Raw genomic sequence first — 25996 nt, 5'->3', positions numbered from 1 at the left:
AAGGAGAATGACTGGAAATGACAGTTTGTTGGCCGTTGCGATATCATCTGTGTTTGCTGTTATTGTTTTTATATATACTGTACACACACAAAACTCGGCACAATACAATCAGTTGGCACAGAGGGCGGAACTAATCATAAAGTTAACAATAACAAAGCCCACCCATTTAGAAGAAAGATATGATTGGTTCATTTTACTGTCATTTGAACTAGGTCTCTCATTAAATTACTATTGCTTGGCCTTCTGTAAATTTATAGCTGAATGACCAATCATGAGCATTCTTTCCAGCAACAGCAGAGGGGACAAAATTCTAATAGAGAGACCAAAGGGGTTGGAATGTAAAGGGTTAAATCAAACTGAATAGGCAGATATAAAGGATTTATTCACTTAGATTTGCAGTCGTTTAAACATTAAGCTTATGAGTATGTACAATGTACAAAATGACAAAGCCATGACATTCCCCTGTGATACATCCCCACAACTGACTAAAAAACAGGCAGCAAAGTGTAGAGGAATCTGCATTAGTGTAATTTACCACTCCATAAGCTCTAATTCCACAGACTCATCCTTTATCTGTCTCAAGAGACTCGGTCTCCTCTCTGTATATTCTATCTACTCTGTATGCAGCAAGTCAGGTTTGCTAAATCGAGCATCAAGCAGGACATGCATGGAAGCTCAAAATCCTGTCTCGCTGGGTATTGACTGCAGTTAGGATCTTACCAGGTGAGCACAGAGATAAGCACAAGGAGAAAAAACCTGGCCGTGTTCGCTTTATTCTCTTGGTTTTTTTACTTTTTTTTCCTCTTCTTCTCTCAAATCATTGCCATGCCAGTGTTCAAATGTAGGCAAATTTTGCTAATTACTACAAGAGCACTAATGCTTCCTAAAACATTACAGCACAGCAGAACCAACATGACCCACTGAATACTATTCTGAAGAACTAATTGGTAAAAAAAAAAATTTATACAATATTAGTGTGCAAATATATATGATTCCACTAAGGGTACTTAAAAAATCTCCTAGATAAAATTACCATCTTATGGTACCAGCATATAAAGTATTAATAAGTGCGGTCATGTTTGATCTATAACAGTTTACAGTAAAAATAAGGTTTTGTCTATATTAGCAACAACTCAACAAGTCCGAATTCCAAAAGGTTTCTTACTGTCCACTTCTGTTCCCTACATAAGACTCAATAATCATGGCTTCTACATGCTGTATAGAACACTATGCGGCCTGTTCTAATGTATTTAAGATTCCTGTTTCCAGTCAACAGCATTGACAAAAATCTGATTTTATTGTTTATTTTTAGTGCATTTTATTAACATTGATTTTAATGGGTCAAAACTAAACCGAAAAATCTAAACGACATGTTCAAGTACTTTAAATACACTATATGTAAATAAAATTTGGGGCTTGAATAAGTGCATTTTTGAGCTCCTGCAGTACCACACTGATGTGATGTCAAAGTGTAAAGTCATTTCACTTTGTTCAACTTCTGCCAGTCAGCACTGGTTAATCTCTACGATGCACAAACTGGCTATAATACACATTGAAAACAAACAGTGGTACAACCTTTTTGTGTCGGCTGAACACAGTGCACCCAAAGAAGATTCAAACTCTAACCGCGCTGCTATTTGCTGCCATATTTCTGTTATCATTTTTATGACTGTTTTTTGCATTGCACTGGATTGCCCCATTTTGCACAAAGTATGTACAAATGTACAAATGTACAGAATTCAAGAACTTCATTCTAGTTTCATTGTTTTACTTGTATTGTGAAAACGAAAAAAAATATTCTACTCTAACTGTTTGGATGGACATAAAAAAAAATCCAGCTCAATGAGGGAGCTCAGCACTGACTGGTGATGAAGCGGCCGCAGATTGGACACGTGTCGGAGGAGGCGTGTGGTGATACAGCTCTCCTCGATTAGATCGGGGGTTCTTCAAGCGGCAGATTCACAATCGGGAATTGGAAATGACTAGATAAATTGTGTCTTTGCGAGCATAAGGAAGCTTTGTTACCTGGATTGCTGAATTAATTCCAAACATTCAAAGATGCTGCCAATGTGCATTCACACACTTCAATTTTTTTATTTGAAGTATTAATATTTACATGTACATGGGTGGCTAAGTGGGTAGCACTGTCGCCTCACAGCAAGAAGGTCCTGGGTCCTTCCTGTGTGGAGTTTGCATGTTCTCCCAGTGTCTGCGTGGGTTTACTCCAGGTGCTCTGGTTTCCTCCCACAGTCCAAAGACATGCAAGTGAGGTGAATTGGAGATACTAAATTGTCCATGACTGTGTTCGATATAACCTTGTGAACTGATGAACCTTGTGTAATGAGTAACTACCGTTCCTGTCATGAATGTAACCATGAGTGTAAAACATGACGTTCAAATCCTAATAAACAAACTAATATTTACATGTACGATTTAATATAGCATTTACCTACACAGTTCTAAAATGCCAATACTTTAAGTACTAACTTACTTCTAAACCACATATAATAAAGCTCTTACCATGAGATACAGGAATGTTCAGTCGGAATCACTCCCACAGTTACAACTCTTAAGGGACTCCTTAATCCCAAAGACATCGGACACACTTGAAAAACTTAAACGTTTCACAAACAGCAAATTAAATTAAAACATTTCCAACAGATCATGTGATAAAGCACACATCAAGAGCGAGATAAAACCAGATTCAATTTGCAACTTTGGGACTTCATTAACTTTCATTATTAGTAGTAATTGAGTCTGTTTAAAACACTTAGTCTGCAGAATGACCCATACTGAGGACAAGGTTGAAGTAGGAGAATGCAACAAATGACTTTGTTTCACTGATTCTAATCTCTACCATTACGAGGAATGAAAGACGAGGTGAAAGGCTGAGTTGTTCATTATTTATGAATATTGCTTTCCACAGTGTCAGCTCCATGCTTTTCTATCGATCCGCAGGGATAAGAGTCGGAGAAAGTGGCTTACATAGTGTGAGAGAGAGGAAAATACAGGAAGGGGGGGGTGATGTGATTACCTCTGCATTGTCTTACTCAGAAGCAAAATGTTAAGGCAGCTCACTAAAATTCAACCCACTCATCCAACCCACTCTGCACTTATAACACCTCAGCTGAGGAAATCTGCCAGTGGACACTGACACATTAATTGCTCTGCCATTGTATGTGCAGCAAGTGTTGCCATGTTGGAATGTAATTACACTTTTTTTTTTTCTTCTTTATGCATTTTCTCCCTTTTTAGCGCGCCCAATTGGCCGATTGCGTCATGCTTCCTATCCACCAATGCCGATCCCTGCTCTGATTGAGGAGAACGAAGCTAACCCACGCCCCCTCTGACACGTGGGCAGCGTGCCGTATGCATCTTTTCACCTACACTTCACTTCGAGTGCAGTGCAGCTCGGCGTTGTGTACGGAGAGACACACCCCTGAGCGCACTCTTTTCTCATCTCTGTGCAGGCTCCATCAATCAGCCAGCAGAGGTCGTAATTGCACCAGTCATGAGAGAGAGACCCCAGCCGGCTTAGTCCCGCCCATATCTGAACAACAGGCCAGTCGTTGCTCATGTGACCGCTCAGCCTTAGCCGGCAGGCAGAGCTGAGATTCGATACGATGTATTAAGAGATCCCAGCCCTGGTTCCAGCGTGTGTTTTTACCGCTGCGCCACCTGAGTGGCTGTAATTAGACATTTTAAACTCTGCACATGGAGACGTGGAACATTTTTTAACAAACATGATATAGATATTTTCCCTGATGCCCCAATGACGGTTGGATCCTGCTATAAGATAGTCAGGACTAGCTTTGAGATTTACATTTACTTCATTAAGCAGACGCTTTTATCCAGAGTGACTTACAAAAGTGCTTCCACAGTAAACATTTCCCTACTCTAATTTAAGTAACCAACAGTCCAAAGATACAAATCAGCTAAAACTCTGTTAGAACAAAGGTTATGAAAGGTTAGTAAGTGCATGTTGTTGAGATACTAGCTGAACTGAACTGCTAGCTGCTGCCTTATCTATAATAATTATTTTAAATGCCGAACCAGCACATCCTTGATGGTTTTTTACCTCATGCTACTTTTACATTACTGCCACATTAGGCTGCTCACAACAATCAGACACACTGCTGACTTATCTGACTGCTGAAGTTCATTCGAGATGTGCTGATGCAAAATAAAGTGTGTGCTGTTGTCTGACGAGCCACCAGTCAAATTGTTTTTGGATTTACCAGATGTAGTGTTCTCTGGGCCAAAGATAAAACATGACTGGGATAATATAGGGATGTGTTAATGTCCAGACAATTATTACTGTTGGGAAACTGTATTCAGTACTTTAGTATTCAATCCAACAATGTCAACATCACATCATAATATACAATATACAGCATAAAACCTTTTTTTGAGATAACTCATTTCTGACCAGTGAGCATTACATTTTACATTTTCAGGTTACCATGAACAAAAAGGCCAAATTGCTAAATATTCAACAGAAAGTCAAGAGACAGCATAAGATGATCCTTTCTACATCATGTATGAGCGGTTATCAAAAACCCAGCTGTACACATTTATCAGCAAGCACTACTGTATGCCAAATACGGCTCAAAAACAACAGACAAGTGCACAGCTGGATGTGTAGGTCAAAGATACACATTGGTTAAACAGCAGAAGTTAAAGTGTTTGAAAAGAGGTGAAACCAGTTATTAATTTAGAGAAACAATTCTAACCTAAAAATAACATTAGGTTTGGATGAATTTGCTCCAAAATGTACAAAATGTGCTGTGTATTTACTCGTATTACCTTGTGCAACTTGATCACTTTGGTTTTTAGAAGATACACTAAGAGTATTTGCACAACTGATCACGAGCGTGTCGGACATCCCATTTCAAAAGCGAATGTTATTAATTATTTATTAATTTATTAGGATTTTAATGTCGTGTTCTACACACTTTGGTTACATTCATGACAGGACAGGTAGTTACTAGAGATGGACCGATCGGGGTTTTTGGCACCGATTCCGATCTCCGATCTCCTTTCAGGGACATCGGCCGATAGCCGATTTCGATCGGGGGGGCCTCACAGTAAAGATAAACCGGAGCAGCGCGCGTGTGTGTGTGTGTGTGTGTGTGTGCCTTTAGAAGATACGCTTTGTTCACAGTATCGCTATAAGTGATTCATTGATTCATGAGTTGATACGTTTTTATGTGAAGCGTAAGTTTCTCTTCTCGGTTATCTCTCCGTGTTTACTGTTATTAATTAAATGTCGTGGTTTTAAATAAACACCAGCTACTACAGAACATTTTGTGTGACTCTTACATTAAAAAGCTTCATTAAACTGCTATTACCACAGATCTGTAACCGACCGTCAGACTCATTCCGTCTAAGGAGCTAAAAGTTTTCTAAAAGTTCAGCAGATGATCCTGAACTAACGAATTTGGTAATGAAAAAACTTTTGCCTCGGATTGGCTCTGTAACGTTTTCTGTTCTCATCTACATCACAAGTAAGAACCGCTTACGATTTACCAAAGTGAACCAGGAGTTTATATAACGTGCTGATAGAATCGACTCAGATGTGACCGACTCAGTAAATATTACAATCAGCAAAATTACATCGTAAGAGCTTTCACGATGGTTTCTGTACGATTGTTGATGAATGGTGATGTGATGGTTGGTGCTTCGTAGCTCAAAGTCTGGATCAATCCACTGAGCTGTTAACTTAACGTGATCTTTATATATCACACGATCGGATCGGCTACTTTTAGGAAATATCGCTGATCGCCGATAGCATATTTTGATTAAAAATCGGCCGATACCGATTCATAGCCGATCGATCGTCCCATCTCTAGTAGTTACTTCACAAGTTTAATGTCAAACACAGTCATGGACAATTTGATATCTCCATTTCACCTCACTTGCATGTATTTGGACTGTGGAAGGAAAACCGGAGCTCCCGGAGGAAACCCACACAGACACGGGGAGGACATGCAAACTCCACAAATCGAACCCAGGACCTTCTTGTTGTGAGGCGACAGTGCTACCTACTGAGCCACAGTGCCGCTCCAAATTATATTAAAATAGATTGACCTGAGAAGGGTTCTCACAAGACTTTGAAGTGTGTCTGTGAAAATTTGCGACCATTCAGTCAAGAAGAGTATTTGTATATTTGGACACTGACGTTGGTTAGAAAAGCCTCAGTTGATGTTGCAGTTTATCACAGAACTGTTTAGTTGATGATGTGCTTCATCATCAAGGTCCTTCCCTAAACTGTAGGGAAGCATGTTGGAAGCATGGAATGTCAGTAATATAATTAACTACACACGTTAGCAGCTGCTGATGCTGAAACATAAAATAAAAAAATATTGATCCTGAATGTATAAACCTCATTAACAGTCACACCAGCGCCGCCTTTGACTGCTTAAACAAAGAATCCATTAATGTACAACCCATTAATGTACAACATCTGACGAAGCTTCATGTCAGAGAACAAATACAACACTGCGATGTCCTGTTACAGTGTCAATAAGTAATCAATTCAAACATTATGAAGACAAAGGAGTCAAGAAATCACAACGGCCCGACAAAAACAGAAAAGTGACTAGAAACAGATTGATTGTTACACAGATCATTAGAACGTTAAACATGAATAAGGGACTTGTACACTATGTGACCAAAAGTATGCAGACACCTGACCATGCCCCCTTACATTTACATTGTCGGCATTTAGCGGACACTTTTATCCAAAGCGACTTACAGTACTGTGACAGCATATTGTCTAAGCAATTGAGGGTTAAGGGCCTTGCTCAAGGGCCCAACAGTGGCAACCTGGCAGTGGTGGGGCTTGAACCAGTGACCTTTTGATTACTAGTCCAGTACCTTAATCACTAGGCTACAACTGCCAACCTTCACACTTACATTAGCCTTTTTTTTTCTGGAAAGAGTAGTTTGTAGTGTCTGTTGGAATTTGTGCCCAGTTAGTCAAAATGCATCCCCCCCCCCCTTTTAGCGCATCCAATCGTTTAATTTAATAATAATAATATTAATAAGTTCAACTTATATAGCGCCTTTAACCAAGCTCAAGGTCGCATCGTGCTCTCTGTCTATCATCCTCTCTGTCTATGCCGAACCCTGCCCTGACCGAGGAGATCGAAGCTAACCCATATCCCCTCCGAAACATGGGCAGCAGCCGGATGCATTTTTGCCACCCACACATTGATGAGGGCACTCTTCCTCATCTCTGTGCAGGCGCCTCTAATCAGCCGGCAGAGGTCGTAATCGCATTCTGACAGAGAGAGACCCACGTCCGGTTCTTTGTCCCACCCCCCAACTGAGCAACCGGCCAATTGTTGCTCATACAGCCACTCGGCCTCGAACCGGTGAGGCAGAGCTGGATTCGATACGAGGTACTCAGAATCCAGCTCTGGTTGCAGCGTGTCTTTTTACCGCTGTGCCACCTGAGCTTCAAAAAGCATTTGTAAGGACGTATGCTGATGCTGGAGAAAAAGGCCTGGCTCACCAATAACGTTTCAAGTTATTGAAAGTTATTTAAACTATGTAAACTTTATGAATCTCACAGTCGCACAGACCTGGGCATGTGGTCATGCTGGAACAGAAAATGGTAATGCAGCACTTCAGGGTCTGGGTGTCCTGGCTTTGATTTGTCTGTAGGGAAGTACCAGTGTGTGGATTGTCTGCACTAAATTGCCCATTTGTGACAGTGTGTGTATATGTGTGAGTGAGAGAATTGTTGTTTCCTCTCTTTTTGCATTGTCCTGTAATTGATATTCTTATTTTCCTTGTGAATCCTGGCAACCTGAACTGCTTAAAATTCATTAATATAATTTGTTACTAAATCCTAATTCTATTAAACAATAATCAAACACACAATATATGAGCACATACAGACTTTTTTGCTTTTCCTACATCCAGCAAATACTGCATATATGCTGTCTGTTCTACAAGCGCTGCCCTCTAGTGAAAACCCACAGTCATTACAGGTCCACAGGCACAACATGTAATCACAGCTTCCTGTTGGTGTAAGACCCAAAAGGAGGGTGTGTGTTTTACAGAGGAAGTAGAGCCTGAAACAATGCCATTGTCCAACATCCAAAGCATGACTGAGTAAAAGGTGCCTGACAACACAGGACTGAAAATTTATGAATGGATTAAGAGTGGGAATGAACTCTATCCAGATTAAATACACAATTACCAATGCTCCAAAAAATTATGATAGCACCATCTACTTGTCACCACATGCTTTTTCTTTTAGTCTCCCTTTGCAAGGTCTTTCTCTTTAAATATTCATCAATGACAGAACCTCCTCCCACACTATCAGTTTACGCTTAATTCACTAAAGTGTGATGTGCCATGCATTATTCAGGCCACCGCCTCACACTCCGAATTCCCTCGAGTATACACAGACACACACATGAACCTTACAGCACAGAGTTATTTTACAAACTATATTCACAATAGAAACTAAATCTTATAGACCGTTCTGAGACAGAGAGCAGTGGAAAAAGCTGACCTCTCTGCGCAGGCAACCATCACAAAGCGAACACGGCGTAATGATGTGACATGCTAGCGATGACTTTTTAATATTCTTTGATTGTTTAATAATTAAGATCGAGGACAATATTTATTTATTTATTAGAATTTTTACGTCATGTTGTACATTTACATTTTCGGCATTTAGGAGACGCTTTTATCCAAAGCGACTTACATTACAGTTACAGTATACAGTCTGAGCAACTGACGTTTAAGGGCCTTGCTCAAGGGCCCAACAGCAGCAACCTAGCAGTGGTGGGGCTTGAACCAGCAACCTGGATTACTAGTCCTGTGCCTTAACCACTACGATAACACACTTTGGTTACATTCATGACAGAAACGGTAGTTCAAGCATCCGAGGAGAGCACGTCGCTGCACACGCCTCTTCCATCACGTGCACCTCCTCTTCTCGCCCATGCATTCCGCACAGGCGTCTCTTACGCCAATCAGGGTCCTTACACAGCTTATGAAGAGCCACCCACCCACCCACAAATGATCCGGCCCCCACCCTGCAGAAACGGTATCTGCTGCAGGCACTGCCAATTATACCGCTAGATGGCGCCCAGCCGACCGGAGGTTTCGAACAGAGGAGTTCACGCTGCGCCACCCGGGCGCCTCAGTTCAAGTTTTCAAAAATCTGATTTTATTGTTTATTTTTAGTGCATTTTATTAACATTGATTTTAATGGGTCAAAACTAAACCGAAAAATCTAAACGACATGTTCAAGTACTTTAAATACACTATATGTAAATAAAATTTGGGGCTTGAATAAGTGCATTTTTGAGCTCCTGCAGTACCACACTGATGTGATGTCAAAGTGTAAAGTCATTTCACTTTGTTCAACTTCTGCCAGTCAGCACTGGTTAATCTCTACGATGCACAAACTGGCTATAATACACATTGAAAACAAACAGTGGTACAACCTTTTTGTGTCGGCTGAACACAGTGCACCCAAAGAAGATTCAAACTCTAACCGCGCTGCTATTTGCTGCCATATTTCTGTTATCATTTTTATGACTGTTTTTTGCATTGCACTGGATTGCCCCATTTTGCACAAAGTATGTACAAATGTACAAATGTACAGAATTCAAGAACTTCATTCTAGTTTCATTGTTTTACTTGTATTGTGAAAACGAAAAAAAATATTCTACTCTAACTGTTTGGATGGACATAAAAAAAAATCCAGCTCAATGAGGGAGCTCAGCACTGACTGGTGATGAAGCGGCCGCAGATTGGACACGTGTCGGAGGAGGCGTGTGGTGATACAGCTCTCCTCGATTAGATCGGGGGTTCTTCAAGCGGCAGATTCACAATCGGGAATTGGAAATGACTAGATAAATTGTGTCTTTGCGAGCATAAGGAAGCTTTGTTACCTGGATTGCTGAATTAATTCCAAACATTCAAAGATGCTGCCAATGTGCATTCACACACTTCAATTTTTTTATTTGAAGTATTAATATTTACATGTACATGGGTGGCTAAGTGGGTAGCACTGTCGCCTCACAGCAAGAAGGTCCTGGGTCCTTCCTGTGTGGAGTTTGCATGTTCTCCCAGTGTCTGCGTGGGTTTACTCCAGGTGCTCTGGTTTCCTCCCACAGTCCAAAGACATGCAAGTGAGGTGAATTGGAGATACTAAATTGTCCATGACTGTGTTCGATATAACCTTGTGAACTGATGAACCTTGTGTAATGAGTAACTACCGTTCCTGTCATGAATGTAACCATGAGTGTAAAACATGACGTTCAAATCCTAATAAACAAACTAATATTTACATGTACGATTTAATATAGCATTTACCTACACAGTTCTAAAATGCCAATACTTTAAGTACTAACTTACTTCTAAACCACATATAATAAAGCTCTTACCATGAGATACAGGAATGTTCAGTCGGAATCACTCCCACAGTTACAACTCTTAAGGGACTCCTTAATCCCAAAGACATCGGACACACTTGAAAAACTTAAACGTTTCACAAACAGCAAATTAAATTAAAACATTTCCAACAGATCATGTGATAAAGCACACATCAAGAGCGAGATAAAACCAGATTCAATTTGCAACTTTGGGACTTCATTAACTTTCATTATTAGTAGTAATTGAGTCTGTTTAAAACACTTAGTCTGCAGAATGACCCATACTGAGGACAAGGTTGAAGTAGGAGAATGCAACAAATGACTTTGTTTCACTGATTCTAATCTCTACCATTACGAGGAATGAAAGACGAGGTGAAAGGCTGAGTTGTTCATTATTTATGAATATTGCTTTCCACAGTGTCAGCTCCATGCTTTTCTATCGATCCGCAGGGATAAGAGTCGGAGAAAGTGGCTTACATAGTGTGAGAGAGAGGAAAATACAGGAAGGGGGGGGTGATGTGATTACCTCTGCATTGTCTTACTCAGAAGCAAAATGTTAAGGCAGCTCACTAAAATTCAACCCACTCATCCAACCCACTCTGCACTTATAACACCTCAGCTGAGGAAATCTGCCAGTGGACACTGACACATTAATTGCTCTGCCATTGTATGTGCAGCAAGTGTTGCCATGTTGGAATGTAATTACACTTTTTTTTTTTCTTCTTTATGCATTTTCTCCCTTTTTAGCGCGCCCAATTGGCCGATTGCGTCATGCTTCCTATCCACCAATGCCGATCCCTGCTCTGATTGAGGAGAACGAAGCTAACCCACGCCCCCTCTGACACGTGGGCAGCGTGCCGTATGCATCTTTTCACCTACACTTCACTTCGAGTGCAGTGCAGCTCGGCGTTGTGTACGGAGAGACACACCCCTGAGCGCACTCTTTTCTCATCTCTGTGCAGGCTCCATCAATCAGCCAGCAGAGGTCGTAATTGCACCAGTCATGAGAGAGAGACCCCAGCCGGCTTAGTCCCGCCCATATCTGAACAACAGGCCAGTCGTTGCTCATGTGACCGCTCAGCCTTAGCCGGCAGGCAGAGCTGAGATTCGATACGATGTATTAAGAGATCCCAGCCCTGGTTCCAGCGTGTGTTTTTACCGCTGCGCCACCTGAGTGGCTGTAATTAGACATTTTAAACTCTGCACATGGAGACGTGGAACATTTTTTAACAAACATGATATAGATATTTTCCCTGATGCCCCAATGACGGTTGGATCCTGCTATAAGATAGTCAGGACTAGCTTTGAGATTTACATTTACTTCATTAAGCAGACGCTTTTATCCAGAGTGACTTACAAAAGTGCTTCCACAGTAAACATTTCCCTACTCTAATTTAAGTAACCAACAGTCCAAAGATACAAATCAGCTAAAACTCTGTTAGAACAAAGGTTATGAAAGGTTAGTAAGTGCATGTTGTTGAGATACTAGCTGAACTGAACTGCTAGCTGCTGCCTTATCTATAATAATTATTTTAAATGCCGAACCAGCACATCCTTGATGGTTTTTTACCTCATGCTACTTTTACATTACTGCCACATTAGGCTGCTCACAACAATCAGACACACTGCTGACTTATCTGACTGCTGAAGTTCATTCGAGATGTGCTGATGCAAAATAAAGTGTGTGCTGTTGTCTGACGAGCCACCAGTCAAATTGTTTTTGGATTTACCAGATGTAGTGTTCTCTGGGCCAAAGATAAAACATGACTGGGATAATATAGGGATGTGTTAATGTCCAGACAATTATTACTGTTGGGAAACTGTATTCAGTACTTTAGTATTCAATCCAACAATGTCAACATCACATCATAATATACAATATACAGCATAAAACCTTTTTTTGAGATAACTCATTTCTGACCAGTGAGCATTACATTTTACATTTTCAGGTTACCATGAACAAAAAGGCCAAATTGCTAAATATTCAACAGAAAGTCAAGAGACAGCATAAGATGATCCTTTCTACATCATGTATGAGCGGTTATCAAAAACCCAGCTGTACACATTTATCAGCAAGCACTACTGTATGCCAAATACGGCTCAAAAACAACAGACAAGTGCACAGCTGGATGTGTAGGTCAAAGATACACATTGGTTAAACAGCAGAAGTTAAAGTGTTTGAAAAGAGGTGAAACCAGTTATTAATTTAGAGAAACAATTCTAACCTAAAAATAACATTAGGTTTGGATGAATTTGCTCCAAAATGTACAAAATGTGCTGTGTATTTACTCGTATTACCTTGTGCAACTTGATCACTTTGGTTTTTAGAAGATACACTAAGAGTATTTGCACAACTGATCACGAGCGTGTCGGACATCCCATTTCAAAAGCGAATGTTATTAATTATTTATTAATTTATTAGGATTTTAATGTCGTGTTCTACACACTTTGGTTACATTCATGACAGGACAGGTAGTTACTAGAGATGGACCGATCGGGGTTTTTGGCACCGATTCCGATCTCCGATCTCCTTTCAGGGACATCGGCCGATAGCCGATTTCGATCGGGGGGGCCTCACAGTAAAGATAAACCGGAGCAGCGCGCGTGTGTGTGTGTGTGTGTGTGTGTGCCTTTAGAAGATACGCTTTGTTCACAGTATCGCTATAAGTGATTCATTGATTCATGAGTTGATACGTTTTTATGTGAAGCGTAAGTTTCTCTTCTCGGTTATCTCTCCGTGTTTACTGTTATTAATTAAATGTCGTGGTTTTAAATAAACACCAGCTACTACAGAACATTTTGTGTGACTCTTACATTAAAAAGCTTCATTAAACTGCTATTACCACAGATCTGTAACCGACCGTCAGACTCATTCCGTCTAAGGAGCTAAAAGTTTTCTAAAAGTTCAGCAGATGATCCTGAACTAACGAATTTGGTAATGAAAAAACTTTTGCCTCGGATTGGCTCTGTAACGTTTTCTGTTCTCATCTACATCACAAGTAAGAACCGCTTACGATTTACCAAAGTGAACCAGGAGTTTATATAACGTGCTGATAGAATCGACTCAGATGTGACCGACTCAGTAAATATTACAATCAGCAAAATTACATCGTAAGAGCTTTCACGATGGTTTCTGTACGATTGTTGATGAATGGTGATGTGATGGTTGGTGCTTCGTAGCTCAAAGTCTGGATCAATCCACTGAGCTGTTAACTTAACGTGATCTTTATATATCACACGATCGGATCGGCTACTTTTAGGAAATATCGCTGATCGCCGATAGCATATTTTGATTAAAAATCGGCCGATACCGATTCATAGCCGATCGATCGTCCCATCTCTAGTAGTTACTTCACAAGTTTAATGTCAAACACAGTCATGGACAATTTGATATCTCCATTTCACCTCACTTGCATGTATTTGGACTGTGGAAGGAAAACCGGAGCTCCCGGAGGAAACCCACACAGACACGGGGAGGACATGCAAACTCCACAAATCGAACCCAGGACCTTCTTGTTGTGAGGCGACAGTGCTACCTACTGAGCCACAGTGCCGCTCCAAATTATATTAAAATAGATTGACCTGAGAAGGGTTCTCACAAGACTTTGAAGTGTGTCTGTGAAAATTTGCGACCATTCAGTCAAGAAGAGTATTTGTATATTTGGACACTGACGTTGGTTAGAAAAGCCTCAGTTGATGTTGCAGTTTATCACAGAACTGTTTAGTTGATGATGTGCTTCATCATCAAGGTCCTTCCCTAAACTGTAGGGAAGCATGTTGGAAGCATGGAATGTCAGTAATATAATTAACTACACACGTTAGCAGCTGCTGATGCTGAAACATAAAATAAAAAAATATTGATCCTGAATGTATAAACCTCATTAACAGTCACACCAGCGCCGCCTTTGACTGCTTAAACAAAGAATCCATTAATGTACAACCCATTAATGTACAACATCTGACGAAGCTTCATGTCAGAGAACAAATACAACACTGCGATGTCCTGTTACAGTGTCAATAAGTAATCAATTCAAACATTATGAAGACAAAGGAGTCAAGAAATCACAACGGCCCGACAAAAACAGAAAAGTGACTAGAAACAGATTGATTGTTACACAGATCATTAGAACGTTAAACATGAATAAGGGACTTGTACACTATGTGACCAAAAGTATGCAGACACCTGACCATGCCCCCTTACATTTACATTGTCGGCATTTAGCGGACACTTTTATCCAAAGCGACTTACAGTACTGTGACAGCATATTGTCTAAGCAATTGAGGGTTAAGGGCCTTGCTCAAGGGCCCAACAGTGGCAACCTGGCAGTGGTGGGGCTTGAACCAGTGACCTTTTGATTACTAGTCCAGTACCTTAATCACTAGGCTACAACTGCCAACCTTCACACTTACATTAGCCTTTTTTTTTCTGGAAAGAGTAGTTTGTAGTGTCTGTTGGAATTTGTGCCCAGTTAGTCAAAATGCATCCCCCCCCCCCTTTTAGCGCATCCAATCGTTTAATTTAATAATAATAATATTAATAAGTTCAACTTATATAGCGCCTTTAACCAAGCTCAAGGTCGCATCGTGCTCTCTGTCTATCATCCTCTCTGTCTATGCCGAACCCTGCCCTGACCGAGGAGATCGAAGCTAACCCATATCCCCTCCGAAACATGGGCAGCAGCCGGATGCATTTTTGCCACCCACACATTGATGAGGGCACTCTTCCTCATCTCTGTGCAGGCGCCTCTAATCAGCCGGCAGAGGTCGTAATCGCATTCTGACAGAGAGAGACCCACGTCCGGTTCTTTGTCCCACCCCCCAACTGAGCAACCGGCCAATTGTTGCTCATACAGCCACTCGGCCTCGAACCGGTGAGGCAGAGCTGGATTCGATACGAGGTACTCAGAATCCAGCTCTGGTTGCAGCGTGTCTTTTTACCGCTGTGCCACCTGAGCTTCAAAAAGCATTTGTAAGGACGTATGCTGATGCTGGAGAAAAAGGCCTGGCTCACCAATAACGTTTCAAGTTATTGAAAGTTATTTAAACTATGTAAACTTTATGAATCTCACAGTCGCACAGACCTGGGCATGTGGTCATGCTGGAACAGAAAATGGTAATGCAGCACTTCAGGGTCTGGGTGTCCTGGCTTTGATTTGTCTGTAGGGAAGTACCAGTGTGTGGATTGTCTGCACTAAATTGCCCATTTGTGACAGTGTGTGTATATGTGTGAGTGAGAGAATTGTTGTTTCCTCTCTTTTTGCATTGTCCTGTAATTGATATTCTTATTTTCCTTGTGAATCCTGGCAACCTGAACTGCTTAAAATTCATTAATATAATTTGTTACTAAATCCTAATTCTATTAAACAATAATCAAACACACAATATATGAGCACATACAGACTTTTTTGCTTTTCCTACATCCAGCAAATACTGCATATATGCTGTCTGTTCTACAAGCGCTGCCCTCTAGTGAAAACCCACAGTCATTACAGGTCCACAGGCACAACATGTAATCACAGCTTCCTGTTGGTGTAAGACCCAAAAGGAGGGTGTGTGTTTTACAGAGGAAGTAGAGCCTGAAACAATGCCATTGTCCAACATCCAAAGCATGACTGAGTAAAAGGTGCCTGACAACACAGGACTGAAAATTTATGAATGGATTAAGAGTGGGAATGAACTCTATCCAGATTAAATACACAATTACCAATGCTCCAAAAAATTATGATAGCACCATCTACTTGTCACCACATGCTTTTTCTTTTAGTCTCCCTTTGCAAGGTCTTTCTCTTTAAATATTCATCAATGACAGAACCTCCTCCCACACTATCAGTTTACGCTTAATTCACTAAAGTGTGATGTGCCATGCATTATTCAGGCCACCGCCTCACACTCCGAATTCCCTCGAGTATACACAGACACACACATGAACCTTACAGCACAGAGTTATTTTACAAACTATATTCACAATAGAAACTAAATCTTATAGACCGTTCTGAGACAGAGAGCAGTGGAAAAAGCTGACCTCTCTGCGCAGGCAACCATCACAAAGCGAACACGGCGTAATGATGTGACATGCTAGCGATGACTTTTTAATATTCTTTGATTGTTTAATAATTAAGATCGAGGACAATATTTATTTATTTATTAGAATTTTTACGTCATGTTGTACATTTACATTTTCGGCATTTAGGAGACGCTTTTATCCAAAGCGACTTACATTACAGTTACAGTATACAGTCTGAGCAACTGACGTTTAAGGGCCTTGCTCAAGGGCCCAACAGCAGCAACCTAGCAGTGGTGGGGCTTGAACCAGCAACCTGGATTACTAGTCCTGTGCCTTAACCACTACGATAACACACTTTGGTTACATTCATGACAGAAACGGTAGTTCAAGCATCCGAGGAGAGCACGTCGCTGCACACGCCTCTTCCATCACGTGCACCTCCTCTTCTCGCCCATGCATTCCGCACAGGCGTCTCTTACGCCAATCAGGGTCCTTACACAGCTTATGAAGAGCCACCCACCCACCCACAAATGATCCGGCCCCCACCCTGCAGAAACGGTATCTGCTGCAGGCACTGCCAATTATACCGCTAGATGGCGCCCAGCCGACCGGAGGTTTCGAACAGAGGAGTTCACGCTGCGCCACCCGGGCGCCTCAGTTCAAGTTTTCAATGTCAAACACAGTCATGGACAATTTTGTATCTCCAATTCACCTTGCTTGCATGTCTTTGGACTGTGGGAGGAAACCCAGAGGAAACCCACACAGACACAGGGAGAAACCCTGCATTTTCTTGCTGTGAGGTGACCGTGCTACCCACTGAGCCACCCTATGGGCTGCAGTATGATTTTATTGAGGTGGCAAATGCCTAACATATAAAACTTTGAAAGAAATCATTTTCCAACATCAAATATGCTGTCATGTGAATCGTTGGACCCCATTTATGAATTACTATGAATTACGACTTACACTTCAAACTTATTTCAAACTAGTCTTAGAGCTTTTGTATTTTGTATATATACAAAGGTCAAGTCCAAAGAGTATCATTATTATTACTAAATAATATTTATTGTTACAATTACAGCAATGCACATTTTATACACCACACTTATACAAACATATTATGATGATGCAGCACATAATAGAAATAATAAGGTGATATATATTAATTCGAAAGGTTACTTACGATTCCAGCGTCAGGCCACAATGAGCGTTTCAGAAAAATCCTTTCACTTCTAAATTCTGCAATGGTAGAAAAAAAGCAGAGCAAATTATTTAAGTCGTTATTATTAAAGATAACATTAAAACCAACCAGCAGTCCCACTAAACAGCTATGGAATGAACATGAACATTAATTGAAGTTCTCTTTACCAACATACTGCAGGTGCCCAGCCATAAAAATGCTCAGCCATAAAAATGGCAGAAATTCGGCACAAATTCCTACAGACATACTTCAAAGGAGAGTGAGGCTGAAAAGTTCACATGTGGTAACTCTATATTAATACTATTTGTTTTTAAAATAGGTCAGGTGTTGCTCACCCCTAGCTGAGGGTGAAATTTTTTCTTTGATGGCACAATATGCCCTATAGAGTAAAGAGCCTGTGTGGTTAGGGCGGGTCCGAACTTGGCCGTGATTTAAATAAAAAATGTTTTAAAAACAGTTTTAAGCACATGCACCTTGCCAACATTAAACACTGGATGTGAAATGTTTAATCGAGTGCAGACTGAGTGCTGAAGTGACGCCAGCTCCATCACAGACGCTAATATTTATATTAGGGACAGAAAAGAGATGCAGAATAAGATATTAAATCATGAATAAATTAAAACTGTAAGGAACAGACAGGCAGATTAATTCTGCATACATGGGGCATCATTTTTACAGTTAGAACAGCTTGAAACCAAAAGGAAATTTTTTATTCGAGTCAGACTCAGACCCCATAGTCACGTCCTGACATTTCAAAACCCATTTCAGAAAATGTTGGGACAATTTGTAATATGCACTAAAATTAATTCACTAGAACATTTATTTAACTGACAAAAGTACATTGTACATATTGTTATTGTAACGTATTGTTATTTCATAAGTAAAACACATTTTTCTTGCTATTTTATTTATGTATTTTCTTCCAATTTAGTGTAGCCAGTTCGTCTTCCGCTGCTGGAGACACTGGTCGTGTCAAAGGAGGGTATTTTTGCCTGCCTTAAGCGCCCTCTGACATGTGCACAGTCCACTGACCCTCTTATTCAGTGAACACCAGGGTCCTTGCACAGCATCGAAGACCACACCCACTTCCAGTCCGGTCATTTCCCAACTGGCAGACATAAATGGCCAGTTTTGTCTGCTACAACCATTGCCAATTATGCCCGCTAGTGGGCGCACAGCCAACCTGTAGCAGAGCTGAGGTTCAAACTCGAGGAGTTCAGAATTCCGGCACTGGTGTGCTAGCGGATTATCCCGCTGCGCACCTGGGCGCCATATAAACAAATTTTAAATTTGATGCCTGCAGCACCATATTATATTATTGCCAATGGTTTTATAATGGGATGTCCAACATGCTTATGGTCAGGTTCACTGTAATGAGTATACACCAATCAGGCATAACATTATGACCACCTTCCTAATATTGTGTTGGTCCCCCGATTGCTGCCAAAACAGCCCTGAAACTGAGATGCACTGTGTATTCTGACACAGCACCAGCATTAACTTCTTCAGCAATTTGAGTTGGCCTTCGCTCCCCACGTGCATCAATGAGCCTTGGCCGTCCATGACCCTGTCGTCGGTTTACCACTGTTCCCTTCTTGGACCACTTTTGATAGATAATGACCACTGCAGACCAGGAAAACCCCACAAGAGCTGCAGTTTTGGAGATGCTCTGACCCAGTCGTCCAGCCATCACACTCTGGCCCTCGTCAAACTCACTCAAATCCTCACGCTCGTCCATTTTTCCTGCTTCTAACACGTCGACTTTGAGGATAAAATGTTCACTTGCTGCCTAATATATCCCACCCACTAACAGGTGCCGTGATGGAGATGATCAGTGATATTCGCTTCACTTGTCAGTGGTCATAATGTTATGCCTGGTCGGTGTAAACCCTCAGTAGTAACTGCACTTCCCTATAATTACAAAAGGACAATCGTGTGGCAGGCTGTGCACAGTGCACTAGGATTAACTAAAGTCTGCCCACCACACGTTCATACAAGGAACCAAAGTCTTGCAATTGTGAGAAAATACAAATTTCTCAGGACAAAATAAAGCATTGCACAACCAGACTCCCAGGGCTTAACAGGGTTTACACAGGCCTGAGAGGAGGCACTGGGTTAAAGTGTGATTAAACCACATGGCTCATGTTACTGTCCGAATATCTTTAGCTTGCATGCACAAACAAACCCTGCGTCAATCCTTGGCACAATAGCAGAGATGCAGCTGTTAGCCAGAGTACGAAAAAAGTACATATTTGTTCCAGGAAGACTCTCTCAAGGAACTTCAATTTAAGTCAATTTCAGCAGATTTTCTCAGAAAACTGATTCGGATTTGTGCAAGCTAAAATCGATTCGGAGAATGCAAAACTAGGACATCTGATTTCTAAAGGTTTCTTAGTGCTGAAAAGTCTGAAGCATTGAAAGTGTGTTTTAGAGAATTAAGCAATTCTGTCAGTCTGTTTACAGATACAGGGCATTTGTGGCTGTTTAGTTCCTTTTTTTAAGGTATAGGTGAATCTCGTTTCAACTGGCTTGAACAGCACTGATGCAGTTTAAAATGTAGACAGGAAAGATACAAGAGAAATGAGCCAACATCCTCTTATTAGCCTCAGGTGAGCAAAAACTAAAGAGGCTGAGCGAATTGCGCATGAGGATGAAAATAATCCCTGGCAACAGGCATTACACCGACATATCCAAAACACAACCTTTAGTGCCTCTGGTCTGATTCTGAATGCTGTTTTTGCACATTTGATCTGCTTTGCTCTCCAGACACGTTTACACCTCACTTCTGAATGTCTGAGTGCTTCCAGATGTTTCGCTGTGCGTGCACATGCACATGAGTCTCTACAGCTAAGCCACGTTGTTCAAAGTGCATATACGCTCACTTCCAGAAATCGTTAACTTGCTTAAGAGGATTAAAAAAAACATGTCAAAACAACTTACAGACAACCAGAATATAATACCAGGTCAGCTCTCGTTATCTCAACTCCTGAGATCAAAGTCAAAAGGTTTGACAGAAACTGAAAATCCTGATGTCCAAATGCCGTTTGTTGTGTCGCCAGACTTACCTGAGGTCAGGATTAGTGAAAGATTGCTTAGATCGTTCATTTTGAATTGATAAAACAGCATTCTTAAGCTGACAGTGAAAGTAAGTTGCAGTGAGGTCATGAGAAATGGGCAATGTTGCAGGTGTTCTTGGACCAAATCCTAGTTTAAAGTCCCGGATGAGAAAATGTGGATAGAACTGATCGTGTTAATGTTTCCACGCACATCTAAAAAAGAACCCTTTCACTTTTACCTGAGATATTAGCTAGCTGGTTAATACTTGGCCGTTAGCTTTTCTTACTCAGCCTTAGAGAGACATCATACAGGAATTATCAATAATCAAAACATTTAAAACATATCGAATTGTCAGTATTTTTAGGCATCAATAAACGTAAATTTCTTTGCATCTGGCTTAAAGTTACTTGCATCATTTTATATAAAAAATAAAAAAAAACACAGGACGCCAGTCCATCGCAGGGATTCAACTTTTTTTCTAGACACCCCCAATACCTGAGTACACGCACTATTAGATACTATTATTATATTCCCATTTGAACATAAATTAGGATAAACATACATTACTGAACACTAATCAGTGGTGTGAAAAAAGCTACAGCAACCGACTTGAATTACAGCCTCTGAGATAAAGAACGGGCTCCGGTTACACTGAAAATATTTGGAACCAAATGAACAAGAGAGAGGGGGATGGGAGAAAGTAATAGGAAGGAATCAAAAGAAGAGGTTACCACACACTCCGGCTTTTGTCTCCTGACTTTGAGGGGGGAAATGGTGTTTTGTTGCCTTTATTAAATGGAATGGTCAATTTTACTGAGCATTACTGAGATTTCAGTGCAATTATACTGGATATCAATGAAAGTGTGTGCATATTTTTAATAGAAATCATAAATCCACTACAAAGAGAGTACCACTCCTGAGGAGTCACACTGCTAACAAATCAGTTATATACACTGTACGATTAAACACACAGTATCATAGCAAGATAAGAGCTGGTCTGTTCCAGAGGTAAGGCAGCATAATAGTGCTGACACGTTCCCAGAGAATTGACTGATACAAATACAGTAGCTTTGGTGGCTGAGCAAGGAAACTTAAGCTTCCACAGAGCCACAAAACTAGAACTTAGAAATTGTGTTTGTACACTGTAAGCCCGGATTTTATATCTAATCAAACATTTTTAGTACAACATACATAAATTATTTAAGTTTTTTTGCTCTACTATAAAATTCAGAGTACACTGTACTCAATTGAGTACACATTTAAATGTGCTAAAAGATTTAAGTTTAATAAACAAAAAAAAATGACTATCAGATTGACTTAAAAAAAAGTTAAGTTAAGGTAATTAAACAGAAAAACACCCACCATTTACATGTAAGTCCATCTTTTCTTCAGGTTACTGTGCAGAGCTGTTTGTGCTTTCATCACAACTTTATATACAGTTTGTACAGTTTTCAAGATGTTCTCTTGACATGTTGTATTTTAAGTAAATATTTCTGAAGTAAAAAAAAAAATAATAATAATTTTATTATTATGTCTGGTTTTCTATAAACATTTCTCATTTATATATAAAATGTAATTAACATGAAAACTACAAAGAAATGAAATTTTTTTTTTTTTCAATTGAGCTCAAGATGAGTAGAATTATTGGGAAAAGCAGCTGGTATAACAAAAAAAAAGAAAGTTTAATCAACTTGCCTTTTAGGTGTAATAACTTGTTTTAAGTTATGCTAACTCAAGTTTTCATTATACATTACTTAACTTTTTTAAGGCAACCGGCTTCCTCAAATTTTTTAAGTAAATTGAACTTATCCAGGCTTACAGTGTATAAAGAGTATTAAATATACATTTCCTCCAAGTTCTTATAACTGTTCATGTTCCTATTTCATAACTGTTCAACAGTGTCTTGGTCTCAGGAATACACATACTATTTTACTTTTTCCCAAGTGTGTAAAAAGAAATGTAATAAACCTTGTATACTGTATTGTTTATAGTCTTTATGCATAGTGTCCCTACTTGTGGACAGGTAATAAAAAAAACTGTGAAAAGTAATTTAAAAACTGTGAACTCTTTTTCCTTTCTATATATTACACTCTTAGGGTGCTCACACTTGCAACAAGTCTGTTTGGATACAGAGAATTGATAGGTTTGGGGGCAGTTATAATCTGTAAGCCACTTTGGATATGACAAATTTAAATGAAATTCCTGAACTATTTTAAACATCCAAGTATTATGTCTTCTTGTGCGTACTTTGGCTATTAAAGCCTTGTTTACTCTATTAAGCTACTTTTAAGGCAGGTATAGGTATGGGATCTCAATCATTTCTGCCTTGGCATATGAGTCAATATTATATTTGTGAGAAGGTTGAGTATCAATTTTGCATTGTTCAGGTTGAGGATATCTCTCAGTGAGTTAGTCATAGCTAGTCACCGTCTTTCTCAACTGTATTCAGGGCATTCCCTTGTGCTGACTGGCATTACATTCATTGTATTCTCAGCACCTGGAATAAACATTTAAAGTATAATTTAAAAGTATAACTAATTGCATTCCTTATTATTTTGACTCATTTAATTACTGACCCGATTGTGGCTTTTATGTTATAATCTAACAACCACCATTATAAGGCCCACTAGTGGTGGTTGGAACTAGTTAATTATCGGAATACGGTTAAGTCACATTCAAAATAAAATTTAAACCTCACTATGTATTTGTATATATCCTCCATCAAAGTTCAGTATCTCTATCTATACCTTTTTTTTTTTTTTAATAAACCGAATACTGAAACTTCATACACTTCTCTGTGTGAGAACAGGAGGCTCTTTCAGCAAAGCAGGAAAAAGTACGACGGGCTTTCAAAATATCTAAAGGACACACACTAGCCCTCATTGTCACGACAGATCCTAAGCGGGAAGAGAGAAGTGTGGGAACACAGAGTTGAGCTCACTGTCTCTGCTGACCAACCTCTCAAAAAACTGAGCTCAAAACAGATGCTGCTGTAGCAAACACTGCTAAACAGTGATGATTCTACACGTACACATCCGATGTGCTTATTTGGCATGTGGATCCAGTGCTATGTTGTAAAACTTTTTATAAAAGGTACCAATTATAAAAGATATCTGAGAAACAACTGTCTCGTCACTGCAAATTAGGAATCAGAAAAAAGACACACTAATGACAGACTTATCTAGTTTACTGATAAGAACTTTGTGCATATAAAAAGTGGCACAAAAGAGCTCCACATGACGTGCACTTTCTTAAACAGTTGTTAAAAATATCTCCTTTTCTCTTCTGTTTTGCAGCTTTACTTTTAGAATGAGACACTAGGACTGCTTTGAATTCTGTATTTATTTTGGGCCTTGTTGACCCTTCTTGGTCAGAGCGCTCCTTGGTGCCATTGTGGTACCTTATCATGGCTTGCTTATTTGGATTATGGGTTATGTTTTACACACTTTGGTTACATTCATGACAGAAACGGTAATTACTCATTACACAATACTTAAATCTTATATAGTTCACAAGGTTATATCAAACACAGTCATGGACAATTTAGTGTCTCCAATTCACCTCACTTGCATGTTTGTGGACTGTGGGAGGAAACCGGAGCACCCGGAGAAAACCCATGCAGACACGGGGAGAGCATGCAAACTCCACACAGAAAGGACCCGGGCCTGGGGATCGAACCCAGGACCTTCTCGCTGTGAGCGACAGTGCTACCCACTTAGCCACCGTGCCGCCCCCGTATCATGGCACAGAATTTGTCTTTTTTTTTTTTTTAAGTTGGAATACTTGAGTAGGCCAGCATGTTTTGTGGAGGTGTTTTAAAGCAAAGTGATGAAACACAGCTTTAATCAAATTGTGTGTGTTTGTGAGTCTGATTTAGTCAGTATTATTATAAACAAAAGGAAATGTGTACTTTATTCAGGGTAAATATTAAGAACTGTAAAATGTTTGCTTCTATTCAGCACATTAGGCAGCGAAAAAGCATGCACATGGTGTATAACTACAGAGCCCAAAATTATTGTTCACCAAAGGTTCAATTTCACCACAGAAGGAACAACATTCCTCCTCAAAATGTCATGCTATTTCTGTGAAACCGGGATGTCAGTCACATGATCAAGATTACCAATTCCTGCTGCAGAAGAACATCCCCACATCATCACTGACTGACCTCCATGCTTGTCCGTAGGGATAGAATTCTTCTGGTTATAAGCCCTTGCCTTTCCTACTCCAGACATTTCCAGTTTTGATTGGTCACTCCAAAAAACTGTGTCCCAGACCTCTGTAGGCCCGTCCAAATTTCTTCTGGTGTATTCCAGTCGACTTTTTCTGTTTCTCTTGATTAAGATAGGCATGTTTTGTGGAGTCCAGCCATGAAGGTCTTGGTTGTTAAGTGATCTTATGGTTGCCACTGATACATTTGTACCAGCCTCCATCAGATCATCCTGTAGGTCTTTGAAGTAACATGGGGGTTTTGTTTATATTCATTGCCCTGTCATTGCTAAGGCCTCTGGGCAATTTTTGGTCTCTCTTTTATGGCCAGGCAAGTTAGCTGCTGTTCCATAACTTCTGGATTCTGGGTTCTGGATAATACTCGCAATGGCGTCTCCAGAAAGGTTCTTATACCAACTGCCCTTTTGGTGCAATGAAATGATCTCCTTTCTCTCTCAGCTTTTGTGGCAGCTCCTAAGTTTTTACCATGGTTGCAACACACCTTGAAGACTTGAATCTTAGAGTTGTGCTTAAATAACACATTGAAGCTGAAGCAAATTAAGGGACATTAAAGCAAATTAAAGGACGAATGTCAATAAAGCTTCCTTTGAGTTTGACATTATTGAGTTTCAATGGTTTGATCATGTTGGAACCCAACTTTAGATTTTAAGATCAGCAATATTATGTACTAGTTGAATAACTGTGACATGGTAGAATTAACAAAATATCCTGCTACTCTTAAACACTACATCAATTTGTTTATTTGTACACACACCTGCACACATACAGTGTATCACAAAAGTGAGTACACCCCTCACATTTCTGCAAATATTTTATTATATCTTTTCATGGGACAACACTATAGACATGAAACTTGGATATAACTTAGAGTAGTCAGTGTACAACTTGTATAGCAGTGTAGATTTACTGTCTTCTGAAAATAACTCAACACACAGCCATTAATGTCTAAATGGCTGGCAACATAAGTGAGTACACCCCACAGTGAACATGTCCAAATTGTGCCCAAAGTGTCAATATTTTGTGTGACCACCATTATTATCCAGCACTGCCTTAACCCTCCTGGGCATGGAATTCACCAGAGCTGCACAGGTTGCTACTGGA

General features: G+C 40.1%; 1 protein-coding gene across 1 annotated transcript in view; it reads right to left on the bottom strand.

Moving 5' to 3' along the window:
* fbxw7 (F-box and WD repeat domain containing 7) overlaps positions 1 to 25996 on the bottom strand; it is a 193301-nt gene that overhangs the window by 155150 nt on the left and 12155 nt on the right. The window contains exon 2 of the mRNA XM_063008328.1: positions 17594 to 17649. The gene's annotated coding sequence lies outside the window, so the exon portion shown is untranslated. The remainder of the gene's footprint in view (positions 1 to 17593; positions 17650 to 25996) is intronic.

This window comes from Trichomycterus rosablanca, chromosome 14, assembly GCF_030014385.1.
Source record: "Trichomycterus rosablanca isolate fTriRos1 chromosome 14, fTriRos1.hap1, whole genome shotgun sequence".
Taxonomy (NCBI): Eukaryota; Metazoa; Chordata; class Actinopteri; order Siluriformes; family Trichomycteridae; genus Trichomycterus; species Trichomycterus rosablanca.
The sequence above is the reverse complement of the archived record's forward strand: the minus strand, read 5'-3'. Positions and strand labels throughout refer to the sequence as shown.